Below are 8,266 nucleotides of genomic sequence, written 5' to 3' on the forward strand. Positions count from 1 at the left end.
ACTGCTCAGGGACAGATGAGCTTCACTGAGGACAGACAGGCAGACATCAAGGGAGCAAGAAAGGCCATTGGGATTCAAGGGTCTTTTCTTTAAAAGAAAAGAGGGAGCTGGAGAGATGGCACCTCCTGGAACACAGAACCAAAGGACCCTTGCATTCAGAGGCAGACAAATTGCCGTGCCCTGTTCCATGCATGTATCCTCAGACCTTGGATTTTGTTTTCTTTACTTTGCCTAGTGACAAGGCTTTGCACATGTGGATATGTCCATGATTTTGAAGTGGATGACGGTGGGTGATCTGCAAGTGCAGGAGTTCTTACCAAGACCTCCTCCCTTGTTTTAGCTGCTTAAGGCTCATTTCTAGCTGCACACATGTCCCTAGCCATGCAATCTTTTTTTTTTTTAATTATTTTATTTATTTATTTGAGAGCGACAGACACAGAGAGAAAGACAGATAGAGGGAGAGAGAGAGAATGGGCGCGCCAGGGCTTCCAGCCTCTGCAAACGAACTCCAGACGCGTGCGCCCCCTTGTGCATCTGGCTAACGTGGGACCTGGGGAACCGAGCCTCGAACCGGGGTCCTTAGGCTTCACAGGCAAGCGCTTAACCGCTAAGCCATCTCTCCAGCCCTAGCCATGCAATCTTTGAAAGCACTAAGTTGGAACTGCATTGAGAAATCACTGTGCTAGGAATGAGTAGAAAGGAAAATGAATTATAACTACCACTAGCCCAGTCTGACCTGAAATTTACTTGGTAGTCTCAGGGTGGCCTTGAACTCACAGCCATGATCCTCCTACCTCTGTCTCCTGAGTGCTGGGATTAAAAGAATGTGCCACCATGCCTGCTTATTTTTTATTTATTTATGAGAGAGAAACAGGCAGATAGAGAGAATGAATATGCAAGGGCCTCTAGCCACTGCAAACAAACACCCCATATGTGGATCCTAGCTACAAGTGATTGGACTTCTATATGAGTAGGAATAAAACTCAGTAGCAGAGGCTAGCAAGCTAGAAAGGGGATATAAAGGGAATAGAAAGGGAGGGAGAAGGGACTAAATAGGATGGTACTATATATATGTAAGTATAATAACTGATTAATGGGGGTATAAAGGCCTACGTAGGTCAGGGGAAAAGATTGAGTAAAGAAAAGGTGGTGGGAGGGCTAATTAAAATCTAGGAGGATATAAGTAAGTCATATGGAAACCTACTTTTTTGGAAAATGGAACATTCGGAAGCCATAGACTGTTACTAGAAAATTTTCATTGCCAGGGATGGAATAACAGTGAGTGGGTTGTTGGTCAAGGAGGTCACTGATACTCCCAAAACATGAGCTATTGCTGAGGATCTTGGTTTACCACCAGGAATAGATGGTAAGACCCTATTGCTGAAGACTCCACATACTTGGGCTGCAAGGTCACTGAGAAATCCTGCTGGAGCTGAGCTGAAAACCTCCTTGATTTAGACTAGATGACAGAAAACTGGAAAAATCTACACTGCATGGAGTTCAATGGGATAGAGAAATCATCAGTGGAGACACTCAACAGTAAAAATTGCAAGCCTTACATGTCACCACCCAGGCCAAATGAGTCAATGGGTATGTTGCACTCAGGTTCACAGTGCTGGTAGAAATCACCCAACCAAGAGCATCTTGTGGGAAAAAAGAGGTTTATTTTGGCTTATACACTGGAAGAGACACTCCATAATGGTAAGGAAAATAATGGCATGAGCAGAGGATGGACATCACCCCCTGACCAACATCAGGTGGACAATAGGAACAGGAGAGTGTGCCAAATACTGGCAAGGGGAAACTGGCTATAATGCCCATAAGCCTGTCCCCCAAAATACATTGCCTCCAAGAGTCATTAATTTCCAACTCTCCACCAGCTGGGAAACTAGCATTCAGTACACCTAAACTGAAGGGTAGCACCTGAGTCAAACCACTACATTTTGTCCCTGGCCCTCATAAACTGATAGCCATACATGATGTAAAATGCAATTCATTCATCCATCTTTAAAAGTCTCTATAGTGTTTTTTTAATCAATTCCAATTGTGTTCATACATCCCCATAGTCCAAAGTCTATTAACTGAGTCATAACACCAAAAAATCCCCCCAAACCCCCAAAATTCATAATGACACAGAATAAACCTCCACACTGCAAAAGATGGCATTAGGGATAGCAAAGAACTATACAGCCAATAAAAGATTTAGACAGGGCAAACATCAAATTCGGTAGCTCCAAGTCAAACAACTCTAGTCAGTCACAAATTTCCAAGTCCAATAATTCTAACCAACCACAAGTATTGGAGCTCCCATTCACCCCATCCAGCTAGACTACTCACAGTCCTGGAAAACTTCATCTGGGGCCAGCAGTTCTCCTTGGCAGTCATCTCATGGTCCTGGCATCTCCACTAGGTCTTCCCTGCAACCCACAGTTCATCCTCATGGCCCCATGGGGGTCTCCATGTAGGCATCCATCAAACCTGCTTCATACTGCCCAGGGCCATTTCCAAAACACAAGACTATGTTGCAAACTCAATGACCCTCTCTTTCCTAAATTTCTCATGCTCCACAATGCCAATTTATTGATCCAGGGGAGAATAAAGCAGACTTTGAAGAACAGGACACTCCTTGAGCACTCAGGCCCCTTCAAGAGTCTACATTCTTCCTGTTGCCCCCGTGCAGGTCAGCTGGCCCAATCTCCAAGGTTGTGATCTCTCAATTTCTGCTGAACAGGCAGATGTTTTGGCCTAAAAATTTCTTTCTGTGCCATATCCCTCTGCTCACACCAGTCCATTTATACACAAAGCAACCCTGCACAACTTCTCAGGACATGGGCACAACAGCAAGCTTCTCAAAACACTGTTAGCACAATCCAGGCAAAGCTCTTTCTCACCTTCATAAGCCAAACCTCACAGTCCATAATTATTATTGTATTCAGGTCTTTCAACTCTGGCCAGAATAGTCCACCAAGCTGTACTTAGAGCACTATAAGGCATCTCTTAGGCCAACATTTCAAATACTTCCACATTCCTCTTGAAAATCAGCTCCAAAAGGCAAAAGCCACATAGGCAGGTGACTGGAAATAATCCCACTCCTTGGTACCAGTTTACTGTTGCAGTCAGGTTCACATTGCTGGTATAAATAACCCAGCCAGGAGCATCTTATGGAAAAAAAAAAGAGGTTTATTTTGGCTTACAGAATCAAGGGGATGTTTCATGATGACAGGGAAAATGACAGCATGAGCAGAGGATGGACATGACCACCTGGCCAACATCAGATGGACAACAGAAACAGGAGGGTGTGCCAAACACTTGCAAGGGGAAACTGGCTATAATGTCCATAAGCCTCCCCCCACCCCAGTACACTGCCTTTAAGGAGCATTAATTCCCAAATCTCTATCAGCTGGATACCTAGCATTCAAAGCAACTAAATTTATGGGGGACACCTGGGTCAAACCACCACAAGGTAGAATAGTGACATGTCTGTTACAGGGGAAACCAACTGCCCTATAATTAGACTTGAGGCCCACTCCATGGGACAGAATACATCACTGATAGTGAAAACATACAAGAGGTGAAGTCATGAGTCCTAGGGGTGTAATGTCTGCTGGTGTCTGGCTAAATGTATATACTATGCTAATGAAACTGCCCAGTAAGCACTTCTCTTATGGTACATACCCATATGTTAATGCTACTCTCACTTTAGGTTGGAGAAACTCCTCTTTCCAGATGACATTGACCTTGGAATGACTCAGAAAGCACCCTGATGCTGAGAAGTGACAGAGGAGTGCTCAGCACTGAAATATCTTGATCACATCTTCCAAGGCTCAGGACCAACTGCAGAAGAGGTGGCAGAAATAATGTAAGAGCCAAAGGAATGGTAGGACCCTCAGTCCTTAGGCATTGTGGGCAAGGGCCTTTACCACTAAGCCATCGCTCCATCCCTGATTTTTAAAAAATTATTTGAGACATGGTTCCCAGGCTGCCTCAGTTTCCATAATTGTAGACAATAAACTATGGTAATTTCCTCCCTCCACCGACTTGCACCTTTGAAACTCCACTCTCCATCATATCCCCTCCTCCTCTCAATTACTCTCTCCTTCATTTTGATGTCATAATCTATTCCTTCTATTATGATGTTCTTGTGTAGGTAGGTAGTGTCAGGCACTGTGAGATCATGGATATCCAGTCCATTTTGTGTCTGGAGGAGCACATTGTAAAGAAACTCAGTCATTATGTCACTGGACGTCATTTTAGGTCTCTCATTTCAGTTTTTAAACCCTATATGGAAAAGTTCAAGGGCATAGAGGCTCAGGCTTATAATCAAAACACCGATAAGGCTGAGGGAGGAGAATGGAGAGTTTTAGGCAGCCTGGAAACCATGTCTCAAATAATTAACAAATAAACAGGCCTGAAGTGATGGTTTAGTGATAAAGTCATTTGACAACAATGCCTAAGGACCAAGGTTCAATTCCTTAGAACCCACATAAAGGCAGATGCAAAAGATGTTACATTCATGTGGCATTTGTTTGCAGTGGCTGGAGGTCCTGGCTGGCATGCCCATTCTCACTCTCTCTCTCTCTCTCTGTCTCATAAATAAAATAAAATAAAATATTCAAGGATATTTCCTGATTTTGTTCTTCCATGGTCCATACAGTGCTGCTTTTTTTTTTGGAGGTAGGGTTTGGCTCTAGCACAGGCTTACCTGGAATTCACTCTGTCATCTTAGGCTGGCCTCAAACTCCCAATGATCCTCCTACCTCTGTCTCTGCAGTTCTGACATTAAAGGTGTGTGCTACCATACATGGCTTTATGTTGCAATTTTTAAATGCATGCTTTGTGTTGAAGAGCAATACTGGGGCTCAGAGATGTTGCAGAGTGGGTTAAGACCTGTCACACAGGCATGTGAACCTGAGTTTGAACACCCAGCAACTATGTAAAATGCTAGGAGTATTGGTGCATGTCTGCCCTCCAAGTGCTGGGGAAAGAAGGAATCCTGATGTTCACAGGCCAGTGAATCAGGCTGAATGAATGAGCTCCAGGTTCAGAAGACACCCCAATAGTAAGAATAAGAATGTCAGAGAGATGGCCTAGCAGTCAAGCACTTGCCTGAGAAGCCTAAGGACACTGGTTCAAGGTTTGATTCCCCAGTACCCAGGTAAGCCAGATGCACAAGATGGGGGACACATGTGCCTGTAGTTCCTTTGTAATGGCTGGAGGACTTGGTGTACCCATTCGCTCATCCTCTCTCCCTCCCTCTCTCTCTCTCTCTCTCTCTCTCTCTCTCTCTCTCTCTCCCTCTCTCCCTCTCTCTCTCAAATAAATAAGTTCTCATTTCCTTCTCCTGACTATGCACTTGATGTCCCATTTCCTATAGGATTCAGGAGCAGAGCTGTCACATTAGGAGCTGGGACCTGTGTCTGGAGCTGAACTCCATGTCAGGTCTATTTCAGGAAGAGCTTTCTTTTCTTCTTTCTCTCTCTCTTACATAAATTAAAATTTAAAAATATTTTTAAAAAATAATGTTAACCTCCAGCCTTCACTTATATGCATATCCCACATGTATGTGTGCACCACACATCCAAACATGTAAACCACATATATATGTGAGCATTCCAAACAATCATAAAGATAATTATGGCTAGAGAGATGACTCAACAGTTAAGGTGCTCGCCTGTGAAGCATAAAGAACCAGGTTTGGATACCAGGACCCATATAAGCCAGGAGCAGAATGTGGTACATGCATCTGGAATTTGTTTGCAGTGGCTAGAGGCCCTGGCATGCCTATTTTCTCTGTCTGTCTCTCTCTGCTTGAAAATAAATAAATACAAAAGAAAAGAGTACTAGACATAGAGAGATGGCTTAGTGGTGAAGATGATTGCCTGCAAAGCCTAGGGACCCATTTTCAACTCTCCAGATCCCATGTAAGCTGGACACACAAAGGTGAAGCAAGTACAAGGTCACACATGTACAGTGTGCGCATCTGGAGTTTGATTGTATTGGCTGAGGCCCTGGTGCACCAATATTCAATCTCTCTCTTTTTCTCTAATAAAAAATAAATAAGGACTACACTTGATGCATGATTGTAATTTCTTTGTTTAAATATTTAATGTAATTTATTTGAGAGAGAGAGAGACAGAGGCAGATAGAGAGATAGAGAATGGGTACATCAGGGCCTCTAGCCAAGGCAAACAAACTCCACATTCACACGCCACCTTGTGCCTCTGGTTACATAGATACTAGGGAAGTGAACCTGGGTCTTTAGGAATTGCAGGCAAGTACCTTAACCACTAAGATACATAATTTCTAATTTAAAAGGATGGTGGGCTTTCAATTAATGCATTTGTGGTAGATTCAATGTTTGGTCCCTTACACTGAGATGTTCTTATGTATTTATTTTCAAACAGAGAGAGAGAGAAGTGAGAAAAATATAGAGGGAGGGGGCAGAGAATGGGCATTCCAGGGTCTCCAGCCACTATAAACAAACTCCAGATGCACATGCCACCTTGTGATTCTAGTTTTATGTGGGTCCTGGAGAATTGAGCCTGGTCCTTGGTCTTTGCAGGCAAGTGCTTTAAGTACTAAGCCATTTCTCCACTCCCAACTCAGGCATTTTTTAAAAAGTAAACATCCTGCTAGAGCCTCTGACAGGCAGAGTCCCGCCACAGGGGTTGTTTCACTGGTGTTGAACTGAGGTAAGCCTTAAGGTGTGTTTTCAGGTGGCTCTCCAGTTAAAACTTACTAGGTGTGAGTACAGCTGTGTGAGCTCTGGAGGTTCAAGCTTGCTTGTGATAATAGCTGTTGGTTATGTCTCTCTGCTTGGATCTATGAAAGGAAGCCAGATTCTTGTACCACTGATGCTGTTTCCTTGGCTCTACAAGCAAGAAATCAATCCCTCCTGTATACTGTGTCCTGTTAGATGTTTGTCCCAGCATTATGGAACTATAACAAAATAATATGCTAACATTCACTTCAAGAATTACATATTGATGTGCTGACTTTATGAACTCAACATGTTCATCACAAAAACCCTCCCATGTTAAAGACATTATCAAACCTGCTCTTAGGAGGTGTCTCAATGCTTGAAGGCACTTGATTGCAAAACCTGATGATCCACATTCGATTCCCCAGTTCAGACAGAAAGCCAGATGTACAAAATTTGCTGTGATAGTTCAAGAGGGCTTGGTGCATTCATTCCTTCATTGTCTTTATCTAGCAGATAAATAAAGTATTTTAAAAAATAAAATAAGGGCTGGAGAGATGGCCTAATGAGTAATGCTTTGTGTGTGAAGCCTAAGAACCCATGTTTGACTCTCCAGATCCCATTTAAGCCAGATACACAAAGGTGAGGCAAGTGCAAGGCTGAACATGCCCACTAGGTGGGGCAAACATCAGGCATTCAATTTCAGTGACTGAGGCCCTGGCACACCAATTCTCTTTCTCTGTCTCTCTCTCTCTCTCTGTCATTTACTCCATGGTTAAGGCACATGCCTGCAAAGCCTAATGACCTGGGCTTGTTTCCCCAGTACCCATGAACAGCCAGATGAACAAAGTGGCTGGAGGCCCAGGAATAACCATTCTCTGTCTCTCTTCTCTATCTCTTTCTTCTTGCAAATAAATGAATAATATTTTTAAAAAATAAAAAAAAAATCATACCATAGGAAAAAGGATGCATTGCCAAACCTCCTTGCAAAGACTCAAATAATAATTTAGGCTCAACTTACCATTCATTTCTCTGGAGTAAGTTGTGAATTCTGGCATTATAAAAGAACCATAAATAAAAATGGAAATGGTGGACTGGAGAGATGGCTTGGGACTTAAGACACTTGCCTGCAAAGCCTAAGAACCAGGATTTTATTTCCCAGGACCCATGTAAAGCAAGATACATGAAGTTGCTTATGTGTCTGGAGTTTGTTTCCAGTAGCTGGAGGCCCTGTTTCTCCTATTCTATATGTCTTAAATAAATAAATAAATAGTTTAATAAATGGGAATGGGAGGATGTGGTTGCTTTCCCAAACCATTTTGTTAACAAAAATGGACTTGCTAATTTACTGGTCCAAACTACTTTTATGTAAACTGGGGCACATGTATGATATTGCAATTTAATCTAGGTTGACATTAATTTTTGTTGCCCAGAGTTTCAACAAAATTAGTTTATGCATAGATAACAAGCAATCACAGGAAGGTGATGCATTGGGGAGATACTATTCTAGTATATAAAACCAACATGATAAAAGCTTGAGTCAAAGAGGGGGAATTCAATATATTG

Source organism: Jaculus jaculus, unplaced genomic scaffold, assembly GCF_020740685.1.
Source record: "Jaculus jaculus isolate mJacJac1 unplaced genomic scaffold, mJacJac1.mat.Y.cur mat_scaffold_37_1_1805170_arrow_ctg1, whole genome shotgun sequence".
Taxonomy (NCBI): Eukaryota; Metazoa; Chordata; class Mammalia; order Rodentia; family Dipodidae; genus Jaculus; species Jaculus jaculus.